Raw genomic sequence first — 16848 nt, 5'->3', positions numbered from 1 at the left:
CCACGGCTGCCATCCATATGCATGAAGTCAAGGGACCTGACTCCCTTGCAGAATTAAGCATAACTTTTAGAGGGACCAGTTTCTGAGCACTCGCTACCTCCTACCCCCCTCTACCCCCGACCACTTCCCTACAAGCCAGAGCAAATGTGGCTTCAGGTCTGGAGAAGCAGAGGACACTGCTCGGGCCGCCCACATGCAATCTTTGTTCTTGAAGCGTTTGATGGGCCTCTGCCACTTAAGGAATTGGTCACATTCCTTAGTGAGAGAGTGGCATGGACATATATACACTACCAAACGTAAAGTAGATAGCTAGTGGGAAGCAGCCACATAGCACAGGGAGATCAGCTTGGTGCTTTGTGACCACCTAGAGGGGTGGGATGGGGAGGGTGGGAGGGAGACGCAAGAGGGAGGGGATATGGGGATATATGTATACGTATAGCTGATTCACTTTGTTATAAAGCAGAAACTAACACACCATTGTAAAGCAATTACACTCCAACAAAGATGTTAAAAAAAAAAAGAAATTGGTCACATTTAGAAATATTCAGCTTCGGTGAACATGTCATGGCTGTGTATAGGAAAAACATACTATTATCTCTAGAGCTCACCTGAAACAACAGGCTTGTTCCTGAAACAGATGTTTTGTAAAGCCTGCCATGACAGGCTCATCAGAGCTGGAGATGGGCCAGCGCTGGGTTACTGGCCCCACAAGGGCACAGACATCCCCGCCGGCTTCCTGTCCATCCCCTGCACCTGGGCCAGAAGAGAGGCTCCCCGTGGCTCCTCTTTCTGGCTCTTGGGTTCTGAAGTTAAACATTTTACAAGCTTGATATTACTGTAGACAGAGGCAGCCAGCCAGGTGTGACCTGGGGAGAAGTTTCCCACATAATGACTCAGAATATGTCATTTGGTCCAACTAACATTTATCGAGGGCCTACTATGAACCAGCCACTATTCTAATTGCTTTCAGGTATATTACTTTGCAGTAACTCTCTGAGGTTACCCATTTCAGAGATGAGGAAACGGAGACCTTGTCTTGGTTTCCTAGGGCTGCTGTAACAAGTTACCACATAGGTAGTGGCTTAAAACAACAGAAATGTACTCTCACAGTTCTGGAGGCCAGAAGTCTAAAATCCCAAGGTGCCAGCACGGCTGTGCTCCCTCCTAAGGCTTTAGGAATCTTTTCTTGCTCTTTCCAGGTTTGGGTGGTGTTTCTTGGTTTGTGGCAGCATCACTCCAACCTCTGCCTTTGTCTTCACGCAGCGTCTTCTGTGTGTGTGTCTGTGTCAGGTCTCCCTCTGACTTTCTTTTCTGAGGATACCTGCCAATAGATGTAGGGCCTACTCTAAATCCAGGATAACCTTGTTGCGGCGAGCGGGGGGCTACTCTTCGTTGTGGTGCGCGGGCTTCTCATTGCAGTGGCTTCTCTTGTTGCGGAGCACGGGCTCTAGGGTGCACGGGCTTCAGTAGTTGTGGAGCGAGGGCTCAGTAGCTGTGGCGCACCGGCTTAGTTGCTCCCCAGCATGTGGGATCTTCCCTGACCAGGGATCAAACCCGTGTCCCCTGCATTGGCAGGCGGATTCTCAACCACTGCGCCACCAGGGAAGTCCCCAGGATAATCTTGAGATTCTTAACTTGATTACATCTGCAAAAACCCTTTTCCAAATAAGGTCACATTGACAGATTCGAGGGGTTTAGGGCCACCATTCAGCTCGCTATAGACCTCTAGCTGTTATCTGGTTGTTTCCTGAAGCCCACACAGCGAGAAAGGGTCGCGTTGGGGAGTAGACCCTGCTGGCTGGCTCTGAGGGGGCCCTCGGTCAGGTCTTCGCCACCCAGATGCTATGCGACAGGCCCCTGTGCTTAAGAAACCTACATCTGGGTGGGAAGGAGCTTTGCGTGTTGGTTACAAACAAGTGAGTCTAGCTGATCCGGGTGACCTTGGGCAAATTATGTGACCACTCTTGTGTCTCATAAGGAAAGTGTGCCATGTGGAAAATGGGAATGATATTAAGAATAACAAGGACCTCAAAAGATTGCTGCGGTTGGGGGGGGGAGATCCAATGAGAGGATCAAATGAGAGGAGGAGATCAGCAAGGTCCCAGGACCCTGATCCCACAGCCTCTGCCAGTAACCGCCGTGCTCTATGCTTCCACCTGTAGGACCCCTCCAAATATTTGAACCCGAGCGTCTGAATGGAAAAAGAACGGGGTGGGGGGGGCGTCTGTTCAGGTCCCCAGAAACCAGGGTGAGGAAGAGGAGGAAGCCATAGCTGACTTTAGGGTTTTGAGCTTGGTTCGCTGGGAGGATGAAGTTGCCAATAACAACATGGAAACATCAAGAAGCTGGTTGGGGGTGGGGAGGTGGGAGATGGACAGGGAATAAATTGTCTTGAGCCTGGAGGCCAGGGGGATATCTGGGTAGATCTGATTGGCAGGCGTTGGACTTAGAAGGTGACTTTTAAAAGCTACACAGAGCTTAAGAGTGAAGGAAAGGGGCTTCCCTTGTGGCGCAGTGGTTGGAAATCTGCCTGCCAATGCAGGGGACACGGGTTCAAGCCCTGGTCCGGGAAGATCCCACATGCCGTGGAGCAACTAAGCCCGTGTGCCATAACTACTGAGTCTGTGCTCTAGAGCCCTCAAGCCACAACTACTGAAGCCCGCGTGCCTGGAGCCCAGGCTCCGCAACAAGAGAAGCCACCGCAATGGGAAGCCCACGCACCACAACAAAGAGTAGCCCCCGCTCGCCACAACTAGAGAAAGCCCGCGCACAGCAACGAAGACCCAATGTAGCCAAAAACAATAAATTAAAAAAAAAAAAAAAAAAAAAAAGAGTGAAGGAAAGAATTGAACATGTTTGGCAAGTTCAAGTGCTGTCAGAGATTAAGCCTTTTGCCGGTGCGGGGGAGGGGGTGGAGGGCAGAGGGCGAACCAGAAAAGGGAAAATGAACGTTGTGTTCACACACTTTGGTTCGTGGTCACAGCACTCCATTTTCCTGCCGGCAAAGTGGGCGCGCTGCTTTTTTCTCCCCAAGCTGTTGCTCAGGTTGCATTAGATCACGGATGGGAAATTGCTGCAGAGACTGTGCACCGAACGGTAGCAAGGGGCATCAGGTATGGGCCTCAGCCACGTCTCCCCAGATCCTGAGCACGACAGGAGAGGCACAAGGGCACTCTTCCCACCTCTGTGTTGTGGCTGAGGAAGTAGTAACTGCTCGTTCACCAGGTTTGAAGTGGCCTTGATGGTGGACTCTATTCATCGTCACCAAATGAACCATATAATAAAAACTGGAATTTCTCCATTCCCTGGCGAGGGGTGGAAGCTTTCGCCACGGTTTTTGTTTTTTTGGAAAAGCAAGCAGAGCACTTCTCTCACGAGCCTCGCGGAGCGCTTCTGCTGCGACGGGGTAGGTCACTCAACGTTGCCATGACGACCAAGGAAGAGGGCAGCTCTGACTTCAGCTCTTAGTTTCAGGGAAACTAAGTGACAGACTCTTTTGTTTTCTTTCTTGGGGAAGGGGTGCCCCGCCACCTTCCCGTTGGCATGGAAACCTTTCACTCCCACCAGGTGAGGTGGTCAAATGGGGAGATTAATTTATTTGAATGGGCATCTGGAGAGACCACTGTGAAAGGAGAAAGCGTCAGGACATGGTGGTTCTGGCCATGATGACATGATAAGCACCCTGCTCCTCGGGGAGGGGTGGTGGGTGGGCACCGTGGCCTCTAGACCCCAGTCTGTGCGTCTCCAAATCGCTGGAATTTTTCCGCTGCCTTGTATCGAGGACCAGTGATTTGTCTGGCATTCTACAAGCTTCTTTATATTCGGTGTTACACTTAGTGCTCACTGCAACCCTGTGCATTGGTATTATTGTCACGTTTTGCAGATGAGGAAACTGATGCTCAGAGAGGTTAAGTACCTTCCCCAAGGTCACTCAGCTGGCAAGCGACCATGTCGGAGCTCAAACCCAGACCTGCTTGCTGCATAATCCCTACAACTCTTGCCATTCTGCTGCCCCGCCTTAACCTTGTACTTGAACTTACACGAGCTCTCCGGAGTCTCTAGAGCCATCAGGGAGACATCGTCTAAAAAACGTACCACGATAACTAAACATTTAATACTTCTGTGAGAAACGCCACTGTAAACTGTCTGGATGCCTGCTTGGGGAATTAGGCAATGACAAGATAAATTAAATACTTTAATGGATTTTGACAACAACTCTATGCTAGGGGAATTCAAATTGCATAAAGAAAAAAGTTAGACTTTCTCTCTGGACCTGATTTCTAATATGCATGCCTAATTTATTAGCCACATTTTTTAAAATCTAATTTTGTTAGAACCAAAGTTCTTGGAGGAAAAAAGTGTTGTGGGTTGGAGGAGGCAGTTAAATCTTCTTGGAGGAGGCTGGGCTTGCTCTGACCCCATGTGCATGATTTTTGAGGGGGGTGTTCGATAAATACACATTGAATGAATGATAACCGCTACCATTGCTTTCTCACTTACTAAGCTCTGGCCAGGATGCTAGCCCCTTGTTTTATGTCCTCCCATTGAATCCCTCCATACCCCTGCGATCAAGGTTCTATTGTCCATCTCCATTTTACAGAACAGAAATGGAGGCTAAGTGATAGAGCCACTTTCCCAAAGCCATACCCTTAGTAAGGAGTGGAACCAGAACTACTATTATTCTTTTTTTTTTTAAAACTTGCCAACTATTCCTTCCTTCCTTCCTTCCTTCCCTCCTTCCCTCCTTCCCTCCTTCCTTCCTTCCTTCCTTCCTTCCTTCCTTTCTTCCTTCCTTCCTTCCTTCCTTCCTTCTTTCTTTTTTCTTTCTTTCTTTCTTTCTTTCTGTAGTTGTGGCACATGGGCTCAGTAGTTGTGGCACGTGGGCTCAGTAGTTGTGGCGCACAGGCTTAGTTGCTCCCCAGCACGTGGGATCTTCCCAGACCAGGGCTCAAACCTATGTCCCCTGCATTGGCAGGCAGATTCTTAACCACTGCGCCACCAGGGAAGTCCTGACTATTATTCTTACTACCATAAATTATTATTGTATTATTACCCTAAAAATGGCTTTATAGAACCTCAAGCTGAAAATGACACCCAGAGGTCACCCTGCCCATTTTCTTGTCTTCAGGCAAAATTACAGCAAATTCTTCATGTCATTTGTCTTAAAGAATACTGTTCTTACACAGTCATTTATCTGCGTGTCTTTTGTCTGTTTGTTTTTTGCATCCCCTATTAGACGTAGAGTACTGTGAGGGGAACGAACATGGATTCTATCTTTGGCAGGCTCACAGTCTCTGGGAGAAAGAAGCCGCAGACTTAAATAGCCATAATATAAGTTCAGAAGATGACACATTTCACAAGAGAGGTGCAAATGAAGTGCTGTGGGGAATCCAGAAGAGGGTATTTTGGGTAGGAGGGATCAGGGAAGGCTCAGGGCCAGCTGGCATTTGAAGTGAGCTTTGCAGGATGAGCAGGATTGGGGCCTGGCTATTGGTGAGCAGGGGTGAGTGGAGCACAGGCACCCAGGCACAGGGGCCGGCACGCGCCCCTGAAGCATCTCCATGTGTAACTGAAATCGCCCAGGGAGACTGTGTAGGGCAGGAGGCGGGCCAAGGGCAGAGGCTCAGCAGACCATCTACCACGAAGGGTCCTCAGAGGAAGAAAAGCAGAGGATGGAAAGACACCAGGAGAATGCAGGGGCATAGAATGAGAGTTTCAGAAAGAGAGTGGCTGACTGCATCGGATGCTATGAAGAAGCCGAATTAGGGGAAGATCAAGGAGGTCCGTGGCAACGAGGAGGTCGGTGGTAACCTTTGAGGGAGCAGTGTGTTCAGAGCAGTAAAAACAGAAGCCAGCCACTCATCCTGAGGCCAGGAGGGGATCAGCACAGAGGGACTGTCTCTAGGTCGTGCCCCACCTGGGGAGGGCTGTGATTACAGTCTCCTAGCGGAGGGCCAGCAGAGAACCCCCCACCCCCACCCCGGGCACTGCCCAACCTCACGCAGGAAGCCTGGAGAGAGCAGACTCTTGCGAGTCAGACAGACCCAGGTCACCGTGTAGGGGGTGCGTGACCTTGAGTACGTACTTTATTTTACCTGAGCTCAGCTTCGTCTGATGGACAAGAGCTATCACTTCTTGAGTGCTTACGGCATGCTGGGTATGATTCTAAGTGCTCTACGTACATTCGCCCATTTAATCGTCACAACAGTGCTATGATGTAGGTAGAATTATCGTCCCCATTATACAGCTGAAGACACCAAGGCACGAGCAGATTAAGACACTTTCCCAAGGTCATCAGCTAGTTTTGGACAGGGCAAGGATTCCAACCCAACCATGGCTCTGGGATATATGTTAGTATCTCCACCTTAAGGTCTCAGTGTGGCTTAAGCAGGATAATCAGTACACGGGAGAGCTCCTAGCCCAGAGGAGGCTCAATAAGAATTACTCCCTTTCCCTGACCCACTGCAAATTCAAAGTCAGGCAGCCTGGCCCAAGAGAGGCCTGGGGGATCAACCTCATGAGTCCTCACTCACATTAGTGAAAATCTCATGCAGGATGACACACACAGAATCACCTTGCAAAGTCGGGTGCAGATGCCACGAGCCCCTGGGACAGAGTCCAGTGAGAATTGTTTTGCATTCAGCACCCACGCAGCAGGGATTGGCCAGCTGCCGCCCTGCGAATCAGTGACAAGTGAAATTCACAAAGCGAGCAGATTTCATCTGAAATCTGGAGGAAGGAGTATATTTGACCAGGATATGCCTACTGAATCCCTGACTAAGGGTTCACTGGGTGCACAGCATACAAAAGGGAATTAGGATTACCATAGAAGAGGAACTGGGGTTTGGATGAAATTGAATGCCAAAAAGAATTACAGTCTAGGCAAAGGATGACTTCTACGCGTGGGTTTCCCCACTTATTGTCTGGATTCACGCAGCCCTGTACTTTGGTGCAGAACTGTGTTTAAGCATTAAAATGCTTTTTGTTGCGGATAGGCCCTGAGGATGTAATTAAGAGGATCCCTTCATTAGCAGAACTGTACAGCGCAAGCTCAAGTTGGCCTTTTCTGCTAATTTCGGAGGTGGTAAAACAGAGTCTAATACAACCAGTAATTACAACCGTCACACAGACAGTGCCTTGCTGTCGCTACTAGGAAATCTTTGTTCTCCCCAAGTGTTGACAGTATATTCCCAGTAAACTGGGAGAGAAAAAAGTGGAAGAAAGATTCATTCTGGCAACCAGAAGGAGGGCTGTGGCAGTGTAGGGGTTAAAAATGTGACCTCTGGAGTTAGGCCACTGGATTCCAGTCCCAGTCTTATCCCTTAGGCAGCTGACTTAACTTCTCAAAGCTTCAGCATCCTCAGATGTCAACTGGAGTCAATCATTGTGTCTAATTGATAGAATGGACACGGGAACTCACTGAAACAATGACTATGTTCACTACCAGTTATTCTGAACAGTGCCAGGAACTGTGTAGGGGTTATAGTCATAAACAAACAAGAGAGGTGTCACCCTTCCAGGCTTCCAGTCCAGTGAGAGAAACAGGCATCAAACAGACAATTGCACAAATACAAATAACCATATAGGTATAATTGTGACAACGACTCTGAAGAAAAAAATAATGGTGACGGCAATGATGATGACGTACAAAGCCTAGAATGTTATATAGAAAAGCATGGTTGATTGAACTCTGGAAGCTATGGGAAGCTTTTTGGAAAAGGTGATACAGAATCTCAGATTTGAAGGACGAGTGTTTTTCAAGTGGATACTTTGGGAAAGAGCATTTATAAAAAAGAGGGAGGACTGTGGCATGTAGACAACAAGGCAGGCAAAGCAGGCAGCGACCAGACCCGCCGGGCCCCGAGCTCTCTGGCCGAGGGTGAGGCCCTGTCCAGCGGGCCTCGGGCAGCCCGTGCAGGCCAGGCTTGTCATTTGAAAACCGTTCCTCCAGGATCCAGCAAAAAACTAAGCACGAGCCCAGTCATCCACAGAAAGACAGCGGCCAGCTACTCAGTGGGTTTAAACAGGGACTCTGCAGCCCTTGGGGCAAAAAGATTTCTCCTCCATGCCGGCCAGCGTGGTCGGATGTGTCTGAAGCTGCTCATTCAGAATCAGAATTTTGGCCACTCTGGTGTTTTAGCTCAGTAGTGGTGTCGGTTTTTTTTTTTTTTTTTTTTTCTTTCTGTTTTCAAGGTTCTGAACAGGAAGTCAGAACTGGGCCTGCCCTTGCTACCACCATCTTTCACTTGATGCCTCCCCTCAAGCAAGTGACTCTGCTTTGACTTCCCAATATTATTTCAAAAGGAAAACGAGACGAGATGATTGCTAGGGCCCTTTCTACTCCTCAGTTTAACTTCTGTTTTATGTGGGGCGCAGCAGATATCCCTCTCTGTGCATGATTCTGTGACATCAGTAATCCTCAGTAGAGAACCAGGGTCTCAGATAAGGGTCAGTTATCCAGCGAGGCCTGAGATAATGAGACTCACTTATTTAGGGGATTTGTTTAGGTTGGGACAAGAGGGTAGGTGCAGTCTGACCCCAGGCGGCAGGCAGTCGAAGGAGCTAGAGAACAATACAGTGTCTGGTCACGTGGGCCGGGGGTGGGGCAGAATGCCAAAAAGTGGTTAAAGAAAGCCTGTATTCTCCTGAGTTCCCGGAGGTGTGTGCCGATCTCTCCCGCTGAAGCTGGGGACAAGACAGTGAGCCCCTCGAGATGGTGACACGTGGGAGATAAAGATGCTGGTGATTATAACCAAAGTGGCTAACAGGAATTGGGGCACCGTGCCAAGTACCACGTATCCATTTTCTCTGTAATTACATCAGTCCTATAGTTTAGGTACCATTATTATTCCCATTTTATATAAGAGGATACTGAAGCTTTGAGGTTATATGACTTGCCTGAGGTCACCCAGCTCAAGAATACAGAGCTGGGATTCCAGCGGTGACTCTGGACGAACCCCAGAACCCACACCCCGGGTTCCCCAGGCCGGCGCCTGTGGGGAGGAGCTGTCTGGCAGCATCTCCTCCCACCCTCCCCGGCCTGAGTGACAGTACATTTCACTGTCTCTTACTGCCCGTGCCCAGAGACAAAGAAAGCAAGAGGGACCAGGGCGAAGATACTCACTCTGGGCAGAGGGACAGAGCAGGGAGAGCCCTGTGGGAAAAGAATCCCTTTGGGAGGCCTTTGTTAAACGAGCTGTCGGTTTGTTCATCTGGAAGATGAGAGGACCGGGCCACATGACCCCTAAAGGCACTTCCAGCTCGGAAATCGCCTGAGTTCTGGGTCTGCGGGAAAGGGGGCCTTGGACTAGGTCTGTATGCTTGTTCTTTTGTTAATTCGTTGCCTGGCCCGATGGGTAGATGCTCGTGCAGCATACCCAGCCTGGTGGCTCCGGGAATTCATCCCAGGCGGGGACAGAGACCTAGTCTGCTGCTGCCTCCATCGGGAGCCTCCGTTAATTCCCACACATGCGACACACAGCGCCTCAGTGATCGTGTGGGCCTGAAACTGTAAAACAGAGATTGATTTGTTGGGCAGTGGAAATGGAACAGCCCCATCCGGATATATCGTCGCACTGAGGTCAGTTACAACTCCCCCCCCGACCCAGCAGAATCATCTGGATGCTCTACACATAGGCTGTGTTTTTGATCCTAAAGAATGCAACAGTTTTGTGCTGGGCTTAGACTAAGTGCCCTCCCAACCACTCTCCCTCGTAAGTAGGATAAGTAGGAGACTTCTCTCCCATTGAAAAGGAGGAAAAAATGAGTTCAGAGAAGTTTTGTAACTACACTGAGTTGTAACATGATGGAGAGGAAAGGGCCTGGGCTTTGAACTCAAGCAGATCCTTGTTCAAATCCTCACTCAGCCAGTTAATAGCTGAGTGACCTTTGGAAAGTAGCCTAACCTCTCTGAAGCTCATTTGTCAGCAGCAGAATGGAGCCACTTATTATACCTAACTCATAAGGATCATTGCCAGGGTCAAATGAGATGTTACAAGTAACCGACCTGACTCTCAGATATTTAATGCCCGATAACTCCTCATGTATAGAAGAAGCCGTAGTGCAGTGGTTAGAAACAAGGACACTGGCACCTGCCTGCCTGGCTCTCTGTCCTGGGTCTACAACCTATTAATTTGTATCTTTGTGCCTTGGTTTCCACATCTGTAAAATGGGAATAATGATAATGCCTGCTTTGTAGGATTTTATCAAGACTATTTGTTTTAAGATGGCAGTTCCTGGCACATAATCAATATCATCACCATTGTGTTTTATGGTTGATGTGACACTGTGCTGTGGAGGAAAGTGATTGAGAGAGGTGGAAGCGGCCAGGCGAGCATTCATAGGAACACTGCACGAAGCGGAGCCAGTGGGAATAGACCCAGCATGGATCTAGGTCTCACAGGGACTAGAGCATCAGCCAGAATCCCTCACTAAATCCCTTTCTTCATCACTTTGGAAACACATGCCTCACCCGTCTATCGCCTTCTCTTCAAACAATATAGCATTGCCATCAAGCAAATGGGGCCCCTGTGATGGAAGAGATTTATCAAATGACAGAGCCAGGCTACATGGTAGTTCCGTTTATTTTTAGTGACTTTATCCTCCAGCTCTTTAAATTAGCTGCTGGGCTAACTTAAGGGACTTCTTTGGTGCATTGTTGGCCGTTTCTTCCGGAATGCCAGTGGGCCTTTGAAATCCCCGAGGGGCTTTGAGGGGGGGGACATGTCTTGGCCAAATGGTGGGGAAAGGAGCCTGCCTACCTCCCTCCATTTGCCAGGACCGTCCCGCTGCCCACCAGGCTCTCCTGTCAAGCCACAGGATTGCCCGGGAACATGATCCAGAGCCTTTGCTCCCTTTCTATCCTCCGAGATCAAGCAGTTGCCAAATCCATCTTCTTTCACCGAGACCAGTGATTCTTAGACTTCAGCCCGCATCAGAATCCCCCACAGGGCTTGCTAAGGCAGAGCTTCTGAGGCCATAGGTCTGGGGTCGGGCCAAGAGTGTGCTTCTCTAACAAGGACTCAGGGATGCTGATGCTGCTGGACCAGGGACCACGCTTTCAGAATCCCTGAGCTTGAGTGTTCCAGTAGCTTCCTAACATCGTCCACTCCCCCCACGATCCAGGATACACACTGCTGGCAGATTCATTCATCTTCTCTGAACTTCTGATTTTGCCACTCCTTTCCCCCAAATCTACCACAACCTTGTCATCTCCTACACTGCCACATCCAAGCTCCCTTGTCTGACACTCAAGATCCTATAAGACCCAGACCCAAGCTGGCTTCCTGGTCATATTCCTACCTGCTCCCCTTCATGTACACGACTAAGACCCAGCAAGCCGACCTACTTCCATATGCTCCAGGTCCCATCTCTGGATGCTCACCTGGCCACTCCCACCTGGCTCAGTCATTGTTTATGGATGGGTCTAGTCTTCCCCCCACCGGGTCATGTGCTTCTGGGTAGCTAGGACTGTGTATACCTCACCTGTGTAGCCCAGGCCCCTGGGACAGGTAAGCGCTTGAGAAATGGTTCATGAACGAATAAATTATTGAAGGATGCTTCACTAAAAATGGGAATTATTTCTCTGAGAGAATTCAAGCACCTTCTCTGAAGCTGGAACTTGCTGTGTCTACCTTCCTATTTTGCTAACTCCCTAGAATGTATACATATATAGTTTGTACATCAGAAGAAAAGTCTTTGGTTTGATTTAAATCAAATTAGCACAAGAGCTACACAGTGAGCTAAGCCTTGAGTGTGTAGTGAGACAGTCTGGAGTACAAATTCTGATTCCACCGTTGATTTGTGACATTGGGCAAGTATTAAGGTTCTCTGGGCCTCAGGTTCCTAATTTGTAAAATGGGACTAGTTTCTACCTACCTTGTAGCATTGTTTCGAGAAACCAGTGAGATCATATATAGGTAGTAAGCTGCTTGACACAGAGTGGGTCCCTGATAAATAGTAGTATTCTTTTTTTTTTTTTTTTTTTTGCGGTACGCGGGCCTCTCACTGTTGTGGCCTCTCCCATTGTGGAGCACAGGCTCCGGACGCGCAGGCTCAGCGGCCGTGGCTCACGGGCCCAGCCGCTCCGCGGCATGTGGGATCTTCCCGGACCGGGGCACGAACCCATGTCCTCTGCATCGGCAGGCGGACTCTCAACCACCGCGCCAGCAGGGAAGCCCAATAGTAGTATTCTTAACAGTAGGCTTTCCAGGCCAAATAGTGGTAGGTGGTTTTTCACAAGAGTTTTAATAAAACAAAATTCCATTTTATTTGAAAGACAATAATAGATAAAACATTCCAGGATTCTTTCCCCTATTTTAATGAATCAAGGACACACCAAATTCAATTTAAGAAAAAATACCCCAAAGGACCCCAAGTAAGCTGGATTTATATTTACTTTACCAGTCACTTCTATTTCATAAGTCTGACTTTTCCATTAAAATGCTATTAGGGGGCTTCCCTGGTGGCACAGTGGTTGAGAATCCGCCTGCCAATGCAGGGACACGGGTTCCAGCCCTGGTCCGGGAAGATCCCGCATGCCGCAGAGCAGCTAAGCCCATGCGCCACAACTACTGAGCCTGCGCTCTAGAGCCCACGCACCGCAACTACTGAAGCCCATGCGCCTAGAGCCCGTGCTCCACAAGAGAAGTCACCGCAATGAGAAGCCCATGCACTGCAACGAAGAGTAGCCCCCACTTGCCGCAACTAGAGAAACCCTGCGTGCAGCAACAAAGAACCAATGCAGCCAAAAATAAATAAATAAATTTCTAAAAATAAAAATATAAAAAGATATGGAGTCAGAAATAACCTGGCAAATAGAAATTTTAAAAATAAAATAAAATAAAATAAAATGCTATTAGGTAAAAACAGGACTTTACAGTATTTGTGATAACTTGGATCTCAGTGTGATAATTGGAATTATCTCCAGCAGAATAACCATTTCTCCTTGTTTTATTTCCTCTTATGTATCAGCCATATCTTTACTGCCTTCTTCCAGTTGAGTAAAACCACTTCTGCCTGAATTTGTGGTTTTGAGTCCATGAAAATATCTGTGGCTTTGAGGGCCCTTTTCATCCTGAGGTTATTAATTGGGATCCAGGAAGGAAGGGGAATGGTAGTCATCCAGTAAGAAAGGTGAGAGGCTGTCATGGAGAAGAGAAGACAGATCCATCCTGTGAGGCTCTGAGGGTGGGTTGGGATGTGGGCTATGGACACCAGAGGGAGAACAGCCTCTGACGTGCCATGCAGAAAACCTTCCCAGCCTGAGAGGTGGCCTGGAGGTGGTGAGGTCCCCCTCATCAGGTAACCCAAGCTACGGCCACCCCCTTGGATGATCTGCCAGTCAGATGACCCACTGGTGCTAATGTCCTATCTACCTGGGAGTCATTTCTTCTCTAAAATGACATCATTGTGGAAAGGTTAGGAGCTAGACAGAGGTGGTGGTTGCACGACATTGTGCATTGCATGCTTTAAAATGGTTAAAATGGTGAATTTTATGTTACGTACAGTAGACCACAATAAAAGAAAATAGATGACATCGTTGGACAGAATGATCTCCAAGGCTGCTGCTAGCTGTTAACGTGTTATGTTTCTGGGAGGGAGCACATGGCTTAGGGGACTGGCTCCCAGACCCTATATAGTCAAAGACGAGCCATGTAGACAATATCTGACTGACAGGGAATGGCCAATTAAATTACGGTTCAGGCATAACATGGAACATTATATGTCCATGAGAGACTATGCTCATGAAAGCATACTTAATGCCATGGGGAGACACTTATGATATAACCCAGGATGTGATCCTAACTTAGAAACATAGATAAAAAGTCAAAACATTAGTAGTGTTTATCCCTGAATTGTGGGATTACAAATGACTCTGATTCCTTTATACAGTTCTCAGAATGCTTACAAAGACCATGAATTACTATTATAATTTTTTAAAAACTATTTAAAAACAAAAATAACAGTCCTTTGGATTTGGTAACCCCCAATGTGAACCATGATGTGCTTTGGAATAATAGGGCAGCAAGATGGAAACAGCCCTGGTTAGGAGAACTGATGTGTAATTCCAGTCCAGCCAAGGCAAAGAGCTGCTTCGCCTTGTTGCGCCTCAGTTTCTCCGTCTGGAAGAGGGGTATAAAAATAACAGTGTACTGCACGTGTTTTGTGAAGAGCAGATGAGATCACGAAAGTGGGACGGTTCTGTTGATTGAAGAGTTCTCAGCCGTTTTCTTTGTCATGGAGTGTATTCAAACTGTGTATTTCCAAATCTTTTCTTTAACAAAAACTTAATGAGTGCTTTTGAAGTTAGTGATTGCCACTTATCCAGGAATTTAAGAGCTAATTTCCAGTAACAGTGCTGCTTTTTTTCTCATCTTTCTTCCTATAACCTTAATGTGAAAACATTTTATTTCATCTGAAGTGTAACCACCTGACTTTTATTTACAGTCTTAAACTCAAGGAGGTGATGATAAAACCAGTTTAGCTGAAGGGAAGTTGCACCCACTCCATCCCACTCCCCCTGGGAATGCAGTGCTTCTCCGGAGGAATAAGGTCCCTCCTCTTTGTAGGAGGGAGCATTTGTTTCCCCGGAACCATCCACATTGTTGAACTTTAGAAGAGGTTTTCCTTTGCGCTTCTCTGGTTCTGCCTGTCCTCGCTTTGAGACCCACTTAGAAGGAACCATGAACAGAACTTACAGGACCTTTTATTCACATAAGGGGGTTCTCTTTCTTGGAGGCTGGCTCCTTGGACCAGCATAAAGAAAAGACCATTCTGGTAGGGCCGTCAAGTATGCTGTTTCTCTCTCGAACCTCTTTCCCGTTTAAACGAGCTTATGGGGCGGGTACAAAGCATCATAACCTTGATGTTTTATTTGAAGCTCACCTTGCTGTTAAAAGCAAACTTTCCCAATTCAACAAATTCAGTGAAACATTTCCGAAGAACCTAATATGTGCCAGGTCCTGTGGAAATAGAGTCGAATAAGGTGTGGTCCTTGCCTTCAACGAGCTCACAAAACAGGGAGAAGGACTGGCGTGTAAGGAAGTGCAGCGCAGTTGATGAGAGGAGTGAAGTCCGAGGGGCAGGAGTGGGACATGAAAGACAGTCTTCAGCACGGGCAAGGGAACAGCTGAGCTGGTTCTGAAAGTGCAACAGAAATGTGCCAGGCAGCCAGGGCTGGGAAAGTCTTCAAGGGCTGAGGCAAGCAGGTATGAAGGTACCAAGACAGCCCAGCTTGGTGACTGACGGTGTGCTTGGAAGTGGGAGCTCTGGGGACGAGACCATTTAATAAAGAGAAGAAAAGAGTAGAAAATGGCCTTGGTATTGATCTCAGCACCATGGGATGTGGCTCTTCTCTTCCTGGATCTCTTAGCCAGCTGGGTAGTACTTACTGGCCGTTCACACCGCGCTCAGGGTGTTACCAAGTCCAAGCTCGTACTGCTCGCCGCACGACAGGACAATAAATAGAGAGACAGGTTGTTGGGGCAAGGAATAGCGCCTTTATTCAGAAAATCAGCAGACTGAGAAGATGGTTGCCTAGCGTCCCAAAGAACCATCTTCCTGGAGTTAGAATTCAGGCTGCTTTTATACTAAAAGGGGAGGGGGTAAAGTCCTGGTTACAGTCAGACTCCAGAGGGGATGTGTTAATTTCTTCCTTCCTGCAGCCATTCACAGGTGGGCCTAGTCAGGAGGTCTCCTGTGAGCTAAACAAAGGTATTTTACCTTAACACTCATCACATGGGAGGCAGGGTTCCCAGAGACGGCCATTATGTATCACTTAGGCTTACAGGTAACATCCCTTTAGTGATTAACTTGTAGCAAAAGCAGGAGAACACAAAGGTTAAAGTAAAAGTAACAGATTCAATGTGGAGTCAGATTTGTTGTTCCCTATTACAAGGGTTCTGTCTCTGGAATGGACACACAGGTGGAAAGGGTTACGCCTGGCCCCTCATTCGCTATGGGCAGGACGAGAGACAGGAAAGCAAGGTGAGCTGCAGGTGCAGAGACAGGCCTGAGTGTGGAAGGGGGCTGGGCGTCCAGCAAGCATGGGTCTCTATGTCCAGGCCAGGCCGTGACTGGGGCGGCAGCAGAGGTCAAGGCCTTGAAGGGTACGGTGTGTCTAAGGCAATGACAAGAAATAAGGAGGGCAGAGAGGGAATCAGGCAGGGCCTTGCGTGCCAGAGGGAGGAGTATGGACTTTATCATGTAGGCACTCGGGAACCACAAAGAACTGTAGGAAGTGCGCATCCCAGCCAGGTCTGCTTTAAAAGGGCACCTCAGGTGCCATGTGGAGGATGGGTCTGTGGATGGGAAAGGCCGGAGGCGGGAGACCCCATTGTTAGAGTCCAGGAGAGAGCAGACAAGGCCAGGGCAGGGGGAGAGTGGAGTGGGTTCCAGGGAACATTAAGGATGCTGTGGAGACAGAGGGAGAGGAGGGGTTGGAAACATTCAGATGTTTCCTGCTTGGGTCACTGACAGACGGTGGTGACATTCGAGGAGACAGGGAGTGTGGATTTGGGGTGAGGGGAAATGGTCATGTCAGTGTGAGATTCCCACGGGTCACCCTGGAGGGTGAACAGGTGATAGCTGGATCTGTGTGTCTGGAGGTGAGAAGAACATTCCAGCTGGAGGTGCATATCTGAGAGTTAGTGGCTGTGAACTTTCTCGAGTATCAGGATGATTTCCGAAGAAAATATCCAGACTAAGGAATCACAACAGTACGATCATTTCTTTTGTACGAGTTCCAAATAAGAAAATAGTTAAGCCACAAAATCCCGTTGTGCCTGTTCCTAGAATTGGGTGACTGCTGTATCTTTGCACATTGTTCACTGAACTGTCTGTGGCTTC

At 48.3% G+C, this 16848-nt stretch overlaps 1 protein-coding gene across 6 annotated transcripts in view; it reads left to right on the top strand.

Annotated features, from left to right (window-relative positions):
- Positions 1 to 16848, top strand: part of TTLL11 (tubulin tyrosine ligase like 11) — a 261119-nt gene that overhangs the window by 180328 nt on the left and 63943 nt on the right. The gene's annotated exons all lie outside the window — the stretch shown is intronic.

This window comes from Neophocaena asiaeorientalis, unplaced genomic scaffold (genome assembly GCF_003031525.2).
Source record: "Neophocaena asiaeorientalis asiaeorientalis breed wild unplaced genomic scaffold, Neophocaena_asiaeorientalis_V1.1 scaffold78, whole genome shotgun sequence".
Classification (NCBI taxonomy): Eukaryota; Metazoa; Chordata; class Mammalia; order Artiodactyla; family Phocoenidae; genus Neophocaena; species Neophocaena asiaeorientalis.
This window is presented reverse-complemented; position numbering and strand designations above follow the sequence as displayed.